We start from the raw sequence: 21,823 nt of genomic DNA, 5'->3' as shown, positions 1-21,823 counted from the left end.
CAATCTGCTGGGGCTTCAGTTTCATCTTGTAGCTGTTGGCTGTGAGGAATTATTCCACAGATCCATCATGGTGGAAGGCTTTGCCCCAGTGAAGTATTTTGGATCTGTTTCAAGGTCATTTTCACATTTCAAGGAAATTTTCCTCTTGTTTTTCTTCCAGCCCACGCCAGACTTCAAAACCTCCAGCTTTTCAAAGCACTCCCACTGGGGTGGGGATTTTTCCCTCCTATATTTTTCCTCCACAAATGATATGCCATAAAGAAGAGACAAAGAGGAAAACCAGTGATTGGATAATTCTGCATCATCCACAGAGAGATCAGGGACTGGGGTGGCTAGGGAAAGCCATGCAAATAGATAGGTGATGATTTGAAGTCACCACATCAAAATCCATTCCATGGTTCTGAACTATTATATTTTGAAAATTCCAGTTACTTATCTTAAAAAAAAAATTGATTTATTTATTTTACAGGAGATGTATGCACAAGATGGGGAAAAGGGAGAGGCAGAGAGAAAATCTCAAGCAGATTCCCTGTTGAGCATGGAGCCCTACATGGGGCTTGATCCCAAGGATCCTGACCCGAAATTAAGAGTCAGCTTCTTAACTGACCAAGCCACCCAGGTGCCCCAGTTGCTTATCTTTTTAAGCAGGGGGGGAGGAGATAAAAAGTTGTTTATCTTTTTAAGCAGCTTGAGCATTACTATAAAAGAGTTCCATAGAAAACACTTTGGCAAAATGACAGACAGCCAAGACAGGGGTTTGTTTATGAACTACTTTGAAGATTAAGGGGCGCAAACTTCCAGTTACATTGTAAAAATATCCAGTTATGTTATATCCAATAATATTGTAATAACTTTGTACCATGACAGATGGTAACTATACTTATAGTGGTGAGCATTTTACAATGTATGTAATTGTTGAGTCACTATGTTATATACCTGAAATTAACATAATATTGTATGTCAACCATACTTTAAAATATAAAGAAAAAACTAAAAACTAAAAAAAAAAAACAAAAAAAAAAAACCACTCCTTCAAAAGCCTTTTCTCTAAGATTTTTGTACAGAATCATTTCTATCATGGTGATTTTTCCTGTTATTTAATCAGCTGTGGCCGAGAGCAAGTCGCAGTGACGTGGAGGCAGAGCTCTCACATGGGCACACAGACAGCAGGATTATTTAACTGCTATGGAATGAAGCAGAAATCAGACCTGGTTGGAGTTCTACCACTTGCTATGTGATCTCAGGCAGAACCAACAACCTTCTGAGCCTTGGTTTCCTCATCTATAAAATGGAGGACAATGATCCCTACCACCCAGAGTGGCTGTGACGATTCAGAGGGAAAAATGGGATGTTAACTGATTTGCCATGAATCTGGGGTATTTATCTGAATAAAGAAATACATGGATTTGGAGCCAATAAACAGAGGCTAAAGATCCAGGTCCGGCGTTTCCCAATCATGTGGCTTTTGACAACTCACACACATCATTTGTCTATATTCCATAAAATAGGATGACAGTACTTTCCCAGATTAAGCAGCGTGACATATTTGACTTTCAGTTTAGTCTTTATCCTCTAGAAAACAGCCTGAGGCAAGGACTAAAGTGCTGCTTCGTGTTGGAGGTGCAGACCAAGGGAGGTCAATGGGAGGAAGCAAAGCGGAAGTGAGCAGAAGAAATATGGAAACGAATGTGATGCGTACATTGCTGTGGTGCCACTCTTGGTGAGGAGCGGCAAAGACAGGTTCACTCTACAAAGGTACATTCATTTCTTCAGTAGATAAGATTTTGTGGAAGGTTTTCAAGCAGACACTGCCACTCGGCACTCCACAGGAAGAGAAGAGAAAAAGGTGTCTACCTTGTTCCTCCTGATCTCCCTGCCCCACTGGTCAGGGTTGACCCCTTTGGAGAGCTAGCCTCCCACACCTGATTGGAATCACTTGGCCCCTGAAAGCTGATTAGGAAGTATTTCATCTGTCTCAGTGGAAAAGTGCCTCTGCGTGGTCTGACTTGGCCTATGGACCATGTGGATCAGCCAAGCCTGGGCCTTGTGACCCCAGACAGTTTGCAGAGCTCTGTCACCATGGTGGCCTCAGAACATGCCACTCCTTCCATGCTGTGCTCTACCCTTATGAAGGGGAAGAGGAGACACCAACTGCGTAGACCAGGAATGAGATTCCAATTTTTACAAGATACTTTAAAGTTTAAGCGTGACCTGTCCATTTTAGAAACAAGGAACTAAAGGCCCAGCAAGGGGAACAGACCTCCCTAAGTCGCACAGCTGGCAAAGTCCCTCAGACCTGTGCTCTTCAAGCTCCAACATGGTCCTCAATCTACTTGTCAGTCTTGTTAAAAAGGAGATTCTGATCCAGTATGTCTGAGCTGAGAAAGAGATGGGGAGTCTGTGGACCACTTTCTGAGTAGCAAGGCTTTCAGCTGCCATAGTCACCTTGAAAATCCACACTAAGCACCACATAAATGAAACATGGCATCCTTCCTCCTTTCATCCACTGCCTTAATTCAGATTTGCTCTCCTTAACCATCACTTGCACCTGATTCTGCCCCTCTTCTGAACTTATGCGGACTTTGCCTGTTATTTTCTTAACACTGTCCATGCTGCCTTGGACTTCACAAGATGACCTAATGTTTCTTTCTTCTTTCTTGGCTAAGATTCTAAGACCCCATACAGTCTCCCTTGAACATATCCCTTCAGCTATGCTGGCTCAAGCTGCTTTGAGTAAATGCTCTCTTTCTACAACTTGGACCCTCCAGCCCCAATGCGCTCCTTGTGGCCAGTGCCTTTAACAGGCTCCACCTGCTTCTTTTGTGTGAAAACCACACTGCAGAGATGCCATGTCTTTCATGCACTTCCCACTATCCCACCCAGCCTTCATTCTAAGATGTAATAAGGCTGAAGGGGATTGGTAAGGCACAAAAATATTTTTATGCTGGAATGTGTGCTTGTTTCCAAAAAAACAAAGCTTATGGTCAAACAGGAATACTCTGGTTTCCTAAAACTCACAACCAAAATAGACTTTCTTTCCTGTTTACCCTATGTATGAATCAGATTATGCTTCAGTTACTGATTTGCTGAATGAATGACGAGAAGCAGACCCGAAATATTTATTAAAGCCTGTTATCTTCAACAATGTAGCATACAGAACAAAATGGCCTAGACTTGGTCACTAAGGGAGAAACTGAGTCTTCATAGGGTTGGTGTAAGGATTAAATGAGTTTGTCATTTAACCATAAGCTATTTAAATTTTTCCCACCACATAATAAGTACCCAGCAAATGTCAGCCAGCATTATATCAGCTGAAACTCCATCCCTCTCACTCCCACTCAATAAATTATATTGGAATGCAAGTGAGTGAGAGTGAAAAGAGACAACAAATCTTAATAAATTTAAGATTAAAGTCATAACAAGCATGTTTTCCAACCACATCGGCATATATTACAGATCTAGCAGGTCAGCACTTATGCTAATTTTATCAGGAACTGAGATTGTTAGCCTGTAAGAAAAAAGATACAGGTATCAATCCAATAAAGTTAAATGAAACTCGATATTACTACATTTGGTTTGGAAATGATTAACTCAAGCCTGTGATTTTTTTTTTTTTTTAAAGCAAATCTTCTCTAGTTATGTCCAGGGCAAGAGCCCAGAAGCAATCACAACCTCACAGCAGGGGCATCACTGGCACCCAAATTGTAGCTTGTCAACAGCGCTCCCCTCCACAGTGAACAGCCATTCCTCTGAGCAGTGGATGATGGCTAAGATCTGGAGCAAGAAGATTTCTAGAGGATTCCTGTGCCAGAAGGTAGAAAGCTACCAAGGCTTGATAAAAGGACTCATGGCTAATACAATGACCGCTGCAATGTATTGAAACACATTGCATTGAAAACCTCATGTGTTTATCATGATAGTCAACAGGAAAATACATAAATAACCTCAACATTCTCAACGTTCACATTAGTGGTAACTGGGCACCAACTCCTAACTGAATAACAGCAATTAAAAAAAAAAAAAAGAAGCAGCAGCAGCAGCAGCATCATTTATCCTGTCTTTTCTCAAGGAAATAGGTTTCAGGATAATCAGATATTCATAATTTGTGAGCATAATGGGCCCTTACATAGTAATTCCAGCCCATACATATGAAAGGATGACAAAATTGTAAGAATTGCCACTTTCAACCCCTAATGAAGTAATTCATTCAAGCAAAGATTATCTGTAGATGAAACCATTAGACGAAAGGTCATAGGGACATTTTATAATGGAGATATCAGGATATCACCATCTGAAACTCCAGATCAAATTAGCATCATTAACACTGTTCAGACTTCACACGGCTTCTAAAGTGAAGTAACATGAAGGACAAGGCACCAATAACAAAATATTCTTGAAAAAGAAGTTGGACTTGAATACCATCAAGACTTTAGGAGCGCCTGGCTGGCTCAATCGTTGGGTATCAGCCTTCAGCTGAGGCCATAATCCCAGGGTTCTGGGATCAAACCTCACATCAGGCTCCCTGCTCAGTGCGAAGCCTGCCTCTCCCCTTCCCAATTCCCCTGCCATGTTTCCTCTCTCACTGTCTCTGTCAAATAAATAAACAAATATCTTTAAAAAAATAAAAAGACTTCAGAATGAACTTCTAGTTTTATTGTAAACAGGAGTAGAGAAATCAATTAAACCACACCATGATGAAGCAAATACAGACAAATTTAGAATGTGGGACTTTCTGTAAGACCTGGTTTCTTCAATAAGAAAATGGTATCAAGAGAGGGAGGTCAAGGAAGGAGGGAGACAAGAGGCTGTTCTAGATTTAAGATGAGAGGTTTAAAAAGCACAACAACCAAATGACATATGTGCCAATCTTATTTAGATCCTGATTTAAGCAACAATAGTAACATCACATTTTTTTAGATAATTGGAGAAATCTGAGTATGATACCAAAGCATCAGAGAGAAACTTTTTTTAGGTATGATGATAACCCTATGGTTAGCTAAGAAAATGTCTATATTTGTGAAAGATATATCCTGAACTATTCCTAAGTGAAATGATGTGAGATCTGGAATTTGAAAAAAACAACACTTGAGTGAAGTTTGGGCAGGAGGTGGAGACAATGAAGAAAGAGAGACAAAATCCTGGTATATATAGGGTACTGGAGTTTAAAAAACTGTATTATGTAATAATAATAGTAGCAAGTAGTATAACCTCCCCATGTTTGCATATGCTTGAGAGCTTTTATAATAAAAATATTTTTAGGGGCGCCTGGGTGGCTCAGTCAGTTAAGAGTCTGCCTTCGGTTCAGGTAATGATCTCAGGCTCCCCACTACCACTCCCCCTGCTTGTTCTTTTTCTCGCTCTAAAATAAATAAATAAAATCTTTACTAAAAATAAAAACATTTTTAAATAACATAGGAAAACCTTGAATCAGACTTAATATACATTTTGTTAAAAATCATTTACAAACCTTGATTTTTCTTTTTTATTAATAGCAAAAACTACCCTGTTCCACTCCCCACCACCATGCCAAGCAAGGCATTATGTTTGCTAACCACTGATGCTCTGTGTGTGCTCCACGCCTGCATAAACTGGTTTGAATTAAATGAGTGTGCTCATTTGTCACCCACCAGACTGCGGCTTGGGAGCAAGAACTGTGTCTTATTCAAGTCTGATTCCCAGCGCTGGTACAAAAACAGTCCTCAGAGGAGAGTCACATAATATGTGAATGTTCCTAAGACTCCACCAGATAGTATTTAAAACGCTTACTATACCTGGGCATTAACCCTAGGACTTCTGGGGCAGGGAATCCGGGGCAGGGGTGAAGGAGGGGGACATCTGGGGAATCTTCACTTTTACTAAATTTTCCAGTGATTCCTGTGCACATTATTTGGAGCCCACACCTTGAGAAACATCTACTCATTGAACAGCCATGTAGGACAGTTTGATAGGGGAGCTCAGAAATAAGTAAAGCCAATAAACGAATGGACGGCATGGGTGCACTTACACACATCGGTTTCAGAGGCTCTGATTTCTGAGGTTTAAATAATGAGAAGGACTGATTACTAAATGCAAGGGAACCAGAGTGGCTTCAAATGCAGCATTTGATTTCAATTTTATCTTTACTAAATGGAAACTTCTGCAGGAGTAGAAAGCAAAGCTTCTTGATTACAGACAGTGCAGCCGCGGATAAATGTAAATCCTAGCTTTCTAGACAGCTTTGTGAGAGGGATAAGGAGCTATCTAGGCACTAACTGGTGTGATTATACAAGGCATGTGCTTATAATAAGACTTAGACCAATATAGGCTTCCTCAGGGTCCAATTATAAAATTTCTCATTCTCTTCCATCAGCCCCATAGGAATCTGCTTCAATCTGCCAGCTCATTGGTTGGAGTAATATTGTTTCCATACAACTCCTTAACCCATGCCAACATACTGTTAGTGGTGGGTAGTTTGTTGCCTGATGAGCCTAGAACTGCCCACCACTAGAGTTCAAGTAGAGGACAGAGAGATGGTCCGTGAACAATCATGCTGCCAAAGAGATCCTACTCAGTGTCTTGGGGAGAAAGGCCCAGGATTCCTGCAAACTCTGTTCCTGCTGTCCATTATTCCTCCTGTGTCTATGCTCAGCAAATGCTCTGTTTCTGCATTTTGGCCCTCCACATCTCTGTCTGACCAGGTCCCACTCATCCACTGAGCCAAAGCCCCAGGATCAGTTGTGCGGGGAAGGGTCCTCTGACGCCAGGCTCAGATAGAAGGCCCCTTTCCCGGTTCTAGTCTAAGTCTGAACTTACCTCCATTATAATATGATCACCCATTACATTTTGTTATCACTGCCTCAACTTTGAGAATCACATCTCCCTCTCTGTGGTATCCCAGGTATCTTGTACCAACCTGACATGTTGTAGATACTCAGCAAAGGCTGTACAACTAACTGAATGAATTAAGGAATGAGTACAGAGCCCACAGGTCTGGGTTACTCAACTAACCCAATTTGAGTGTGCCGGAGTTGAAATATTAGAAACATTTTCAGGACTTTCTAAAATATTACAGAATTAGAGAAAAGGCACAAGGCAGGAAATGGATATGAGTGTTAGTTTCTCAAAAACCAACTGGAGGTGAATTTAAAAAACCACAGACAGATTAATGTGTAACTGATTACTACCAAATTTAGGAGCATTTGAAAAATGAAGACGTGATCACCGGGATATACATGGCTTTTCAAATCATAAATCCAGACAAATCCTCTCCCATTCAAGCACTTGACCAATCTTGTATCATGTCCATGTGAAAAGAGAAAAACATTAGCACGAAGATCATCCATCTGGACAAATCTGTACATGATCAAAATCATGTAGTAATGAATGTATCAAGATTTGTCTAACAGGAGAGTGCTGTCCTCACTTCTTGGCCTTTCTTATTTAACAACTGTACAAATAACTTGGTAAAGATTTGTGAGATAAGTTTATTAAATACATTCATCCATTCAATGAACAACTGTTGAACTTACTTTGTACTTTCCTATGACAAGGTCACTGCCTAGTAAACAGCTAAGTATACTACAATATGATGGACATCATCACAGATTCTGAAGCAGAATGGCTAGAGGCTAACCTAGAAATCACTGTTGTTAATAAGGAGCCAGGGAATCCTTATTGTTACCAGGCAAGACTTGGGAAACCACGGTAGACAACACAATCAAGTTTGAAATAGCTCTATCCAAAAATGAATAAATAGAATTAAGGGGAAAAAAATTAGAGCAAAACTTTAAAATATCTCCACTGGCAAGAACAACGAGTTGAAACCTGGGAGAAATGTAATGATAGCCAAAAATTGGTCATAACCTATTATACAATAATAGTATGTGATTTGGTATAACAGGCCTGTTAAAAGGCAGGCATACCCACACACTATCTAACTTACTATCTTTACCACAGTAGGAGATAAAAATAGAGTATGACCATAGCAATACAATTTCTTTTTTGAGGCTCAGAGGCCTCATCTCTCTAAAGGGCATAATAATAGGACCTGCCACAAAGAGTTGTTTAGGGTCTCCAGGTATTGTTGTACAGGAGAAAATAAAGAGTATTAAAGAATATTTATTGAGTGACTACCATATTCTCATGATAGGCTCTGATATTCACAAAGCACTTTGCACTATGCTTAGCATATAGTAGATATACCCCCAAATGACAGGTATCCTTACTATTACAAGCCCAGTTGTACTGATCCTGGTTATTCGTCCTGCATCTAGAAAGAGAAATTGCACCTGCTTTTTAAGGCTCAACAATGGGAGGGTCTATGCTGGCCCACTGTAGTTAGCATAGCGTAAATCTCTTCAGAGCTCTTCCCTTATCGAGTGTCTTTGAGAGTTCCAGCCTCTTAGGATGATGTTGCTGTTGCTTGACTTCTTAGGAGAATCAAGTGTTTTGAAATCAAGGCATGATTAGTTCCCTGCCTAGACCAGCTTTCACTGAAATTCCTCACTTCTGAACTTCTAAGCAATGTTCACCTGTAACACACAATCTAGCACTTAATTTTACCATCTTGGAGTAGAAAGAATGATCAAGATTATTTTAAAAGGTATAGAGCTTAGGTTTTTTTGGAGTCAGACAGCCCTATGTTCAAACTCCTACGTGTCTGACCTTGGGAAAGTTATTTTGATTCCTAAGTTCACTGCATTTCTGGCTGACCTAATGAGATTATGTACCCAGCAGGAACTCATGAAATGGGAGCAGTCAGCAGCATCCTCAAACATAGGTTACTCTACTCAGCTACCAAAGAGAACGAAATCTTGCCATTTGTAATGATGTGGATGGAACTAAAGGGTATTATTCTAAGCAAAAGAAGTCAAAGGAAGACAAATACCATATGACTTCACTCATGTGGAACTTAAGAAACAAAATAGGAGAACACAGGGAAACAGGAAAAATAAAATAAGACAAAAACATGGAGGCAAATCATAAGAGACTCTTAACTCTAGGGAACAAACTGAGGGTTGCTGGAGGGAAGGTGGTTGGGGGGAGGGGTGACTGGGTGGTGGGCATCAAGGAGGGCACTTGATGTAATGAGCACCGAAATTTTTTAAAAAATACTTTATTTATTTATTTGAGAGAGAGGGAGCACCCAAGCTCAGGATGAGGGAGGGAGAGGGAGAAGCAGACTCCCTGCTGAACAGCAAACCTGAAGCAGGGCTTGATCCTAGGACCCTGAGATCATGACCTGAGCCAAAGGCAGATGCTTAACCAACTGAGCCACCCGGGTGCCCCTGAGCACTGGGTGTTACATGCAACTGATAAATCACTAAATTCTACCTCTGAAACAAATATTACACTATATACTATATAAATTGAATTTAAATAAATTTTTAAAAAATAGGCTGCTCATTGGTTCACACTCCTCCAGGTACTGAGCCTAAATTCTCCTTCCTCTAGTTTTATTCTTTCCAGTGGTCTAAAATCACCCTCTGAAGGTGGATAGAGTCAGTTTACTTCCTATCTTTCCCTGGGAAATCTCTTTAGATAGTCAAAGATAGCACTCATGTCTCTCTAGGGTGACCAACTGCCCTGGTTTACCAGGACTCAGGGGTTCCCTAAGATACAGGACTTTCAGTCCTAACATTGGGAAAGTTCCGGACAAACCAAGATGGTTGGTCCCCCTACCCCCCTTTCTTCTCCAGGCTGAATATTCCCATGGTCTTCAATCATTGCTTTTGTGACACATTGTGTGGTCCCCTCATTATCCTATTATCCCTTCCCATAGGCATTCATTTTTTTGTAACGTCCTCTAGAATTTGCCACAAACCAAGAATGGGACTCATGAGTCATGGACATATACGCATTTAATTTGCCCAAGTAGTGCCAGATTGTTCTTCAGAATGACTACACAAGTCTACACTCCCACTAGCAGTGCATGAGGATTTCTGACCCTCTTCTCCCTGATAACACTTGACATTATATAGCTAAAAAATTTCTGCCAACCTAATTAGGATGCTAAAGTAAAAAGCACATTTTTAGTGTCCCACTACTCTGTAGGAGCTAACTGAACTTGATCTATGACAATTTTTTCTGGTGTTTCTGATGTGGACTTCTGCCAAACTAACTCTCCTCAAGCCATTTCCATTCTATATATAAACTTAAATTCTGGATTTGACATTTATCTTTGTAAACTGTTACTTTAATAGTATTAGCCCAGTGCTCTGGTCTATCAAGATTATTTTAAAGTCTTTATTCTATTGTCCATTTTTTTAATTGCCCCTTTCAACTTTGGGAGAGTAAAAGAAAAGGAAAAGGGTGTTAATTTTCTATTTTACACACAGGAAACTGAAGCTCAAAAAAGCTAAGTGACTTGCTCAAGGCCTTGCCGTGATCAGTGAGAGAGGCAGGCTTTGCCCAAGGTACACCCGAAGCCAAAGCTTCTCCCACACAGGACTATACCATGCTTTGCAAAATCACTCATAGGGGGCATCTGAGGACTTATCCAGAGTCCTTTCAGTTTAACAATTTAAAATACTATTTTTCAGAATCACAGTACCTTTCCTGACCCTTGTAAACAAAGCCTAATGAAAAGACACCAAATGTGGCTTACTGGAAAGATTTTCAAAACCTCAAAAGATATCATTGCAAAAAAATGAGTTGCTCACTAAAAAAGTGTTCAAGATAGAAAAAGCCTGTTTTTTTTTTGTTTTTTTTTTTAATGATCTGCACACTTTTGCATCTGTAACCCATCCAAAAATCTTCTTCATCCATCCAGAAAATCCCAGGTCATCTCCCAACACCTAATCAATGCAATCTCTTCTGTTTTCTCTGCTCTGACCCTTCCCCCTCACCCCCCCCCCCCCGAGAGATTTAAATGTAGGTACTTCAATTCTAGAAACCACTCTCTTGACCCTGATACACATAAACTAGCATGAAAAGAAACATGAAAGCAAACATATAATGTGATATGATTTACCTTACAACAGACGTATGACAAAAGCACAAAAAACATGGAGAAAGAAGCACCCAGTTCAGGTGGGAGAGTCATGGAAGGTTTTCAGAGGAAGTGACTGTCAAACTGACTTTTGAAGAAGGAACAAAGTTCGCCAGGTGGACCAAGTGAGGAGAGGATTTCAAGCAGAGAGGAAAGCAGCAGCTAAAGCTGGGGAGGAAGGAAAGAGCATCTTTTTCCTAAAAGCACAATGATACACTCTGTCTCCAAATATTAGTCAATCGAGGGATGCCTTATTTTGGAAAAATAAGTCTGAATCTTAGACATCATCTTTGCAGTAAATCTTTATGTTACCCTTAAAGGTCAAAAACCCAGCTGGTTATCACCAATCAATCAGTGGTATAGCTAGGATTAATGGTGTTTCCCAAAATTCTCTGATAAGAATTGTCTGGGGCTCTTATTAAAAACATAGCTTCCCAGGCCTTTGGAGCCTTTTAATCAGTGGGTCTGAGAAGAAACCAGGAACTAGCAATATTTAACAAGGACCCCCCAGGGGATTCTCATTATCAGAGAAGTTTGGCCAAAACTGGGCTAGCCTGGGTGCTAAAGTTCAGGGCCCTCCCACCAACCTTCCGGAGAAGGCAGACTCTAGCATGGAAGGCAGCATTCTGGTCAGTTCACAATTAAATCATATGGACCTCCACCCTGGATAACTCCAAGATATATTTCATTAAAGGATATGACTTGTAGGGTCAGCAACCCTGTACCACATTTCTCTTTACAGACCCAGTGACTGACCCTTTTCCTACACTGTCCCACTAATCCCCTCCACAATTCTGCATGGTGGGTATTTTCTACACTGTACAGATTTTGGAAACAAAAATTCAAGAAGTTTGGAGACATGCAAAAGATCCAGCAGTTTATAGTAAGTAGCCAACTTGGAATTTAAAACCAAATCCTCCTAAGTCCATGCTCTTCCCATTATTCTAGCTTCTGGAAAGATCAATGGTATAGCCTGTCCTCAGAGAGTCAATCTATGCAAATGGTTAGCCATAGTTGAAATCTGCAAGACTTGACCCAGGATCTTGCAATTTTAGGTTGACCCTTCATTGACTTCTACTCCCCCATCCCACCTGCTTCATACCAAAAAGCTATCGTGTTTGCTCTTTGCCACTCTGCTGCAATTTTCCACCCTGGATTATTTGTGGCTATAACAAGCAAGGCCACGCCAATGCCTGGCATTAAAAAAAAGCATGAGCCTTCATTCCTGAGGTAATGAGACCTTTTTTTTCCCAAGTTCCTTCCTCCAAAGTTCATGAACTTAATAAAAAATAAAATAAGACTGGCTCTATTACAGCCCAGACCTCTGCTGCAGGAAGCCAGGGCCAACTGGGTAAAGGCAGTCCCTGAATGAAAAAGAAAACATATTCACAGATCGGCTGTGTCTTTACTGACCAAATCTGTAGAAAACCACAGTGGGACGCACCAAGGCCCGCCTCTGAGCTTCCTGACTAACACACTGCAGGTAATACTCATGGCTCAAGGGCAAAGTGGACCTGGGGACAGAGATGTTTACAGCATTTTCTTCCCTTTGGAAGTAGAGCTTTAGAGAAGCCTGACACTCAACCCTTCTAAGCGATGGAAGACTTGCATGCATCCGATCCCTGCATACCGCAACTGCCCAGCATAGTGTGAAATACCCAGGAGATGAGTAAGACTTGGCTCACACTCTGACCTCATTGGCCTCTTGTTCCTCAATGCCAGGGGCCATTGCCGCATGCTTGTGGAGCTGCCCAATAATGGCCCACAGTGGCCCTTGTCATCACTCCCATGGTTCCACCTCTGAGACTCGTCAGGTCCACTACCCCCTCTCAGATCCCCAGCTCCAGCAGGTCACTCATGCGACTCCTGCTGGATGGCCCCACTGGGCCCTCCAGGAAGTTGACTTGCCTGTCCCTAATCCCCTGCTAGCATTCACACACCTACTGAGGAGACACCCTCTGAACGCCAATCGTGATCCTGGCATGAGAGTCACCTTGTCTGAAGCACCATCTCTGCTTTCACAGACTAGTCCCAGCCTCTTCCTGGCCAACCTAGACCTTCCTTTCACCAGCCTAGACACCCTTCATCTACTCCACACGGTCACTCACCCTCGCTGCTTGAGCTGTCAAACTGCTGTGAAGTTTGCCTAAGGATACGGAATTGCACTGGGAAAGAAGTAGCAAGCTCCATCCTCCTTTCAGCTTCTACCTTGCAAGGCTGCAAGGAGGTACGTGGAAGAGAAAGAATGTAAAACCCCTAATGGGGTGGGTAACACCGCTAGGTATTCAAAAGATCCCTCCACCACCCACCTGATGTTTGGAATCAGACAGGCCTTTCAGTTGAACTTGAATTCCAGCAGTGCTTTTAATCTTGTGCGCTCTGAGCCACAGCCCCCTCATCTGTAAAACAGAAGCAGTAAAATAACCTCAGAAGGCTGTGGGGAGGATTTAGGAACAAATATGTCAACAATGCATTAGTTCCACTGGGCCTTTCCGAAATGAAAGTGGTCTGTCTGGGCTTAGATCCTGCACCGCTGCCGAAGTTCTAGGTGGTTTTTCTGATCAGCAGCTTCACCCTGTTGGATCCGAGAAGCTCAGCTGATGACAGGTTTAAGACCTGCTAGGCTCCTAGAACCCATGCCACCGCCTCCTAATTCCCAGCTCAGACCATGGAGAAGATTGCCGAGAGATTCAGAAAACAACTATCACGAGCCCCTGAAGTCTGGGAGGTGTCGTGCAAGAGAAACGTAACGTTTTCCGTGCCTGGAGCTCAGTGCTCCCAGGCCCCAGGACCCCCATCCCAGATGTGGTGGGCAGTGATGAGGAGGAGTGTGTTGCATTTCCTATGAATTAAGCCATCAGGCCAAGAGAACAATGTCGTCATTGATGGGGAAAGGTCGCTGAAATTCCAAGGACACTTGAGGCCTTTCACGGGGCTGAGACAGAGATGCCTAATATTAATCCTACGTAATACGAGTCTCTGACAACCCGCTTTCTAAGGGGTCTGCTGGCAGCTCAATTGGCCATTCACTGTGATTCAGTGCATCCTCAAGGAAGTGGTTTGGAAGGAGGAGAGTCTCATTTTTTAAAATCTATGATCCAAAGATCCCCCCCAAAGTATATTAGCACAGGCCATTCTGATTCTTGGGGGGAGGATGCTTCACTGTATTGAAGGCTTACTTAATTTGGGGTGGGAGGGATCAACCTCTGAGTACAGAGAAATCAATGTTCTTTCATTTATTAAGCACACCCCAATGTGGTGCCAAACGTAACTAATGCATGGACCCTTTCGGCTGCCCTCCTGATGGTGACCTTGGATCCAGGGCCATCTCTTTGCACTCTTTACACTGGTGCTTTAGGGGTCCCTCATTTATATGACAAGCACTTCATGAGCACATCCCCTAAGCCGGGCACTGGGGTGAGGGATAAAACGGCAAACAAGACAGAACCACTCTCTCCCCGTATGCAGTTTATTAACTAACGAGTAAGTCAAACCATGACTTTTATTACAACGTTAAGCCAGGGGATCTCCCAGACCCTGTGAGTACATACAACAGGCAGTCCAACCTGTGAGGGCAATTTGAAAAGCATCTTTGGAGAAACTGGCATTTCAGCCAGGACTGAGCAGAAGGCTAAGTTAGCCTAGGGAAGGGGAAGTGGGAAATAAGGGACCCAAACGGAGAGCACTATAATTGGGCTGCAGGGAATGAGGTGTGAAAAAGGTCAGCCTTGACGGATGCGGGCTGGCTGACAGAGGGAAGTGTTGCCCCTACCACTCTTTTCCAGCTTGCCAGGGTGCACACAATTTTCAGACCTTCCTCAGCTTCATGTATGGCAACCAAGAGTCCTCGGTGAGACCCCAGTCCTTAACCACCTCAGAGTCCCGGTGGAAGGTGGCAAAATTTCCCAGGGGCCCAGTAGTTGGGGGTCGGGGGGCACTGAGGCCACACCCACCTGTGTCTCCTGGGTCTGAATCCCATGAACAAAGAATGACGATGAACTGGAGAGATGAAGGTAGTCTGTACAGAGTGATGCTGATGGTGGGGCATTTCAGAAATGGCAAGGGGCAGCAACATTCCTCTACTCCCTTTCCGTATCTTGACGAGTGAGAAATATGACCTTCAGAAGAGTGGGAGCAGCATAAGTGAACTCTGTTTCCTCCTAATGGAATCCTCATCTTCTGCCTTAGAAGTTTCGAGGAAACATGAAGACAAGAGCAGAGTTGAAGGACAGGAGTTTGCCAACACTGTTATTATTCTCAACAATGAGAAAAAAGTCAACAGAGCAAACTTCAGTGGTGACCTTGACACTGACATCAAGCCATGACGGAGATGAGGTGATCAAGAGGGAAACCTCAGGACATCAAAAAAGGAAATGGTAGTGACCAGGAGGACAAGATTACCCCCCTGGCTGCCTTTTTGTGGACAGTTTAGTGAGAGTCCACAGATTGTCCGAGATTCGAAAAGACACAGGTCAAACACTTTTCTGGCAATTACTTAATAAGACACTCAGCACACATATGCTAGATGTGGTGTGTCGGCCGAGTGAAGGCCCGAGAGTAATGAGAGCACAGAAGAGAGTCACCTGCCCCAGCCTATGGTAAGTTTGGAAGGCTTTCCGGAGGAAGGATACATGAGTAGATACAGCACACATCCAGTATATGATATGGAACAGACGCATGTAGTACATGGTATGAACTCTAGAGCCAGACTGTCTGGGGTGAAAGTGGGCCCTGTCGGTTACCAGCTATGTGACCCTGGGCAAGTTCCCCTAACCTTGCTGTGCCTTAGTTTCCTCACCCAGAAAATAAGAATAATGGTACCATTCACAAGCTTGATGTGAGAACTTCCACGAAGAGTTAACAGGTGCAAAGTGCACAGAACAGTATGTAGTATGTAGCAGGTGCTACACAAATGTTGGCTATGATTAAGGAGCTATGTGATTAATTTTTTACTAATTGACTTTTCTAAGCGGTTATAGGTTTATTAAAAAATTGAGCAGAAAGTACAGAGGTCCCACTTCGCCCTCCTCTCCACATACAATTTCCCCTACTGTTAGCATCTTGCATTCGTCCGGTATATTTGGTACAACATTGGCATACTACTAACTGAAGCCCACAGTCTACAATAGAGTTCACGCTCTGTGTTATACCTTCTATTGGTTTTAATAAATGTACCTCATGTATCAGCCATTACTCTATCCTACAGAATAGTGTCACTGCCTAAAAATCCTCTGTGCACCTATTTGTCCCTCCGCCGATTTCCTATCCTCTGGCAACCACCAATCTTTTTACTGTCTTCACAATTTTACCTTTTTCAGAATGTCATATAGTTGTCATAGGGCCTGGAGCCTTTCAGACAGGCTTCTTTCTTTAGCGATATACATTAAAGTTCCCTCTATATCTTTTCCTAGGCTGTGTTTTAATAAAGGGCAGGTATACTCATACCAGGTTGAATGACAATACTCCAAGGAAGCTGAATAAAGTTTCTTTACCTCATGAATCCATAGAAAGTTCTGCAAATCTTTGACTTCAGAATTCTGGTATTTCTAATCCTCCAGGGAAGGCTTTCCACTAAGGCTTCTTGCCTCTAGCAAAGTGACCCCTTTAAAATACAAATGTTTCTAGGAGGTCACATTTTACATATGGCCTAGACCCACAGCATTTTTCAGTGAGAACAAGCCTGAGCATCAGCACTTACCACAGCCGTATTTTAGGGAGACTCAGAAGGACAGAAAGCTTACTGACTAGCATACAATCAAAACCAAGTGACATGTCACTTCCAGTGTTGTCACCTGTCACCTGAATGCAGGTTTGGCTAGGCAGTAACCACACACCCCAACCAAAAAACTAAAATGCAGGGTTCAACAAAAGATCTCTTGAATTTTATCCATGAACATATACATCATTTAATTATTTATTATAGAACCCTTTTCAATAACAACAACATTTAAGTAAATCAGGACTATACCTTTACAAATATATGTAAGACAATTTGTCAGGTGTGCAGGTGAAAATAATGCAATTGCAGAAGCCAGGCATAAGCCACTGCCTGAGACAATCAAGGAAGACTTCCCAAAAGAGGTGAGATTTGATTAGGCCTGAAGGATAAGCATGTATAGGTAGGGAAGGACTATGGACAACCAAGTGAACCTGGGATGAGGAAAGTGTACGATGTCTATCCAGGAAGAATGAACATTCCCACCTGGCTGAGAAGAGGGCATATGGGGTCATGGTGCCAGGGCAACTGTAGGCTACAGAGAGCTTGGACTGGGAAGCATCATCTTGAGGCTGACCCTCCACCTCACCACTGTTCCAGGCCCCGGGCGGCTCCGCTAGGTTAAGTGTTGAGCATCATTCCCTGAACACTTGCCAGCAGGTTCTAGAGAGCTCAAGGACTCCTTGCTTCCTCCCTGTGTCCTTGGCTGCTAGGTGTCCTCATTGTGCCCCCTAAGGAACAAGTTTCCTTGTTCCTAAAGGGCAAACAATAGAATTCTTCAGAGACTTCTCAGGAATGAGATGTCCTGGGGTAGCCTGAATTCTGCCTGGGGGCAGAGGGTGGGCTTTCCTTCCAGGAAATCCAGCTTTCAAACAAATTGCCTCCCCACCCTCCTTCTACTCCTGCCCAGGGCTTCCAGCTCCAGCTTCCTCTGTAATAGGGCAAGCTCCCAGCCAGCCTTCACAACAGTGAAGGGCCCGAAGCAACTTCAGTTCCAGACTCCTGGGTGAGGCAGCCCTCTTTCAAACAAACTCCCCTAGCCCATCAGAGCAAGAAAGGCTCAGGGTCTGCAGAATCCAGCAAAATAAATACCAAGTCAACAAGCAAATGCCTTGTCAAAGAGGAGCAAGAGTGCAGTTGACCAGGTGGGGCTCTTAGGAAAGGGAAGGCTGTTGGAGCTGATTTCCCACCAGACTTTCTAGTACCTGAATCCCTCCTGACCGCCTCCCCATCTCTGTGGATGAGCAAGCCGTGGGAACATACATAACACACACAACACACACATCACATACACACAACACACATCACACACAACACAAACCATACACATACTACACAACACAAAAACGCACACAACACACACATGCCGTACACACAACACACATGCAATGCAACAGCACACACCATACACACACACATACACACAGCCCACAGGTGGCCTTCTTGTTCCCTGCCCTCACACCCAATACCCCTTCCCACTGCCATTCATCACTGACCCTCCACGGCTCCATTAATTCTTACACCATCAAGTACCTCAACACCCTGGGCATGTGGAGAAGGGCTCTCCAACCAGATGGACAGGGGTTGGATGGCATCTATATCCCATATCTATGTGCTGTCCTGGAAATGGCTCTCAACCCCACTTCCTCAACCACAACCTGGAGAGAAAGAAAAGCAAGAATTCAAGGATATAAGACACATAAATTAACAAACAACAATTGTTGGCACTAGTAGAATCCCGGGTTATTTCTCTCCTCTGCCTCCCTTAACAAATTAAATTCAATGCCTTCAAATAAGCACAATGTTGGAATTGTACTTCAAGGTCAACAAGAGGCAGTAGGATGGGGAGAGCAAAGGCTCAGAGGCAAATCCTGTTTCACTGAGGCAAATTTGTATTGCAAAGAGCGGTAACTTCACTCCAGTTGCCTGAGGGAGGGGCAAAGAAACCATCGCTTTGGCAAACCTGATCAATTCCTTCCATTCTTCCCTTTTGTCATAAAGCTTGTCTCCTAGTGAGACACACAGGCTATGGCTATCTCTTCCACACACACATCAGAGACCACATTTCCTAGCCTGTCTTGCATCTGTAAGCAAGTGGTAAAATGTAAACGAAGGAAGTACCATTCTCAGGTCACCTCTTTAAAGGAGAAACTAAGTGCTCTCCATATCTTCTTTCTCACTCTGGTTGGCTGAGGAATGGGTCATGAGGAGCAGTTCCTCTAGACCTAGAGATGGAAGGTGCATGATGAGAACGGCAGAGCTAGGTACTCTGGCAGTCCTGGACCGCTTACCTCTTGACTGTGAGATGACACAGAAACAAACTTCTCTCTTATCTAAGTGCTTGCGCTGGAGAGTCTTTGTTGTAGTAGCACACATACCCTCTTATTTACTAACACAATTTGCTTCAGGTAAGGCTTGATCCAGCAGTTTCCAACCATGTTGCCAAGGATCTGGTTCCTTTCATGGTCTCTGATCTGCTTCCAGTGGTGTCTTAGACTCCACATGTCCCCTCCCATAACCGGTATCTGTGCCCTCACCCTACCCTAACCCCAGCCCTAAAACAGCTTCAGGGGCTCCCCTGATGCTAACATAAATTTCTTCAACAAATACAGACTTCAAATTCTCACACAACACACTCTAGAAAAGAGTGGTATTTTCTTCTATTAGCACTGAAAAGGGCAAGAATGATACCAAAGAAGAATGATTCTTCTTTGAACATCTCACTTAACTGTTTATCTAGAGTCATTAGATCAGGATTCATGCAGAATACAATGGCCTCTAAAGGTCACAGGTATGATTCCAGGGCCCTCTCAGGTTTCTATTGTGGGAGGCAAGTATCTATTTCCCACAGTGTCCAATCAAGATACACAATGGAGGAAACAAATTCCCCCAGATGAAATTAAGTGCTTTTAGGAAGTAGAAATCAATACTGGGAAGTTAAACAATGGTAAATGTCCACTCCATCACCTATATGCTGATATTATCCAAACTTGTAACTCTAGCCTGAGCCCTCTCCTGTGGCTCAGACAAGGGCCAGCATTAGAGGAAGGCAGGCAAGGAGCCAAAGGAGCAAAATTTAAGGAGACACTCATTCTCAATTGTTGACCCTACATTGCCAGGGCCTTGAGAGTGAGTGTCTCCTAAAATTTTGCTCTTTGTGGGCCACATTTGCCTTACTTCAAGTCTTGACCCTTGATCCTCAGGCCTGTGTACTTGTCATCAGTTCACCAAAATATTCCACGTGCTTCTCAAGTTCAGTATGATTAAGATAGATCTCATCACCTTCTAGTCCCCAACCTTGTCCACCGGTGCTCCCTGTCTCAAGAAATAACACTACCAACTACCACCCTGTGGCTGCTCAACCCAGAATCCTGGAACTCATCTTTGATGTCACCTTCTCTTCACTTCCCGGCAGTCAGTCAACACGTCCTCACCACTCAACTTCAGGCATGTCTCCAGAATCCACCCACTTCTCATTCCCACCAGCTTATGACACTAAGCTATGCTACCATCGTGTTTCCACTGGACATCACCCAACAGCCCCCTACCTGGGCCTTCCCATTTCCCATCTTGCTTTCCTTTAATCCCTTTTGTTTTGGTTTGGTTTTTGGTTTTACCATCATCAAAATGGCCTTTCCTATCTTTCCTAGCTTACAACACTGACCTCAATAATCTGGCCCTACAACTTCTCCAACCTTGGTTATTACAACCAGCCATCCCTACAGTCCCACCACCCAATAGCTATGTTGTCTGCTCTTAGTTCCTCAGCTACTCAGTGTTTCCAGCCATTCTCAACATGCTTGCCCTCCACCCACTCACCTCCCCCAGAATTTACTTATTCTTTGAGTACTAGGGTAAACTTCATTTCCTCCAAAAGTTCTTCCTGACCAATAAGCTAGGTGAGCTTCCTTCTGTTTCCATAACACAGAGTTCTACATAACACAGAGATCTTTTTTTTTCAAAGATTTTATTTATTTATTTAGCAGAGAGAGATCATAAGTAGGCAGAAAGGCAGGCAGAGAGAGTGAGAGGGAAGCAGGCTCCCTACTGAGCAGAGAGCCCGATGTGGGACTCGATCCCAGGACCCTGAGATCATGACCTGAGCCGAAGGCAGCGGCTTAAACCACTGAGCCACCCAGGCGCCCCCAGAGATCTTTTTTTTAATACTTGTTTACCATCTGCCTTCCCTTCTTGGCTATAAGCTCTCTGAGTTGCATACCATAAGTTGGATGAATATTTGAAATAAGAATCAACCCTGCAAATCCCCAAATTACCACTCTCCCAATGCCTCTACTTATTCAGGTATCACCTTCTAAGCCCCCATTAAGTGCCAAGTCCTTGCTAGGCCTTGAAGCTGTAGAGACTAAAGAGGCATGAGCCACACCTTCAGGACACTCTGAGTCTAGCATGCTAGTGGAGAGATTTAAAGGCAGAGGTCAGTTCCTTCACCTGTAAAATGGAGCTATCTGCTAAAGCAGATGTCTCTGGGACCTTAATCACACCCACTGACTCATCCCTAACCTCAGCTGCACCTGTGATGAGTATTTCCATGCAAGCTCACAGTCCACCTTGCACTGCCAGCTTTTCACCCCAAGCAAGCATCTCCCATTATTCAGCATTCCACCCCAGGGCTTCCTCTAATAATGCCATAATCTACTTGACCTGTGTAGGTAAGCTCAGCCCAGAAATGTGGAAGCACCAGTGACCCCCAGATCCCAGGACAGCACCTAATCAGCATGGCATGGTAACTGGTGGGCAAATTCTCTAGCTGCTCACTTTTCTAGGAGACAGAAGTGAACCCCCCTTGCCTACCACGGTGAGGTCAAAAACACAAACTTATTTTAGCTTTTCCTCTTTCCCGTCTACCTCACTCTGTGCCCTCATTCCCTCTTCTTGGAATCCCTTGTGCTGGAACCCAAGTCCTCGTATGAGGCTTTGTTTTGAGTGAAACCTAAATTAGAGCAGCAGATTCACAAGGTTATTCCAGAGATTAACTACAGTAACATGAGTAAAATTCTAAACACATTTTCTAGCACACTGTCCATGCCTAATATACTGGAGGTATTAATGTTAGCTATTCTCGGTGGGGGAGATGGACGAGTATACTCCGATAAGATGAACACTATAAGGGAAGCATA

The 21,823-nt window shown here is 43.3% G+C and overlaps 1 long non-coding RNA gene across 1 annotated transcript in view; it reads right to left on the bottom strand.

The window, feature by feature from the left end:
• Positions 1-21,823, bottom strand: part of LOC123956006 — a 225,969-nt gene that overhangs the window by 47,185 nt on the left and 156,961 nt on the right. Inside the window, exon 3 of the long non-coding RNA XR_006821485.1 lies at positions 13,279-13,368. This is a non-coding gene — a long non-coding RNA (uncharacterized LOC123956006). The remainder of the gene's footprint in view (positions 1-13,278; positions 13,369-21,823) is intronic.

This window comes from Meles meles, chromosome 1 (assembly GCF_922984935.1).
Source record: "Meles meles chromosome 1, mMelMel3.1 paternal haplotype, whole genome shotgun sequence".
Lineage (NCBI taxonomy): Eukaryota > Metazoa > Chordata > Mammalia > Carnivora > Mustelidae > Meles > Meles meles.
The sequence above is the reverse complement of the archived record's forward strand: the minus strand, read 5'-3'. Positions and strand labels throughout refer to the sequence as shown.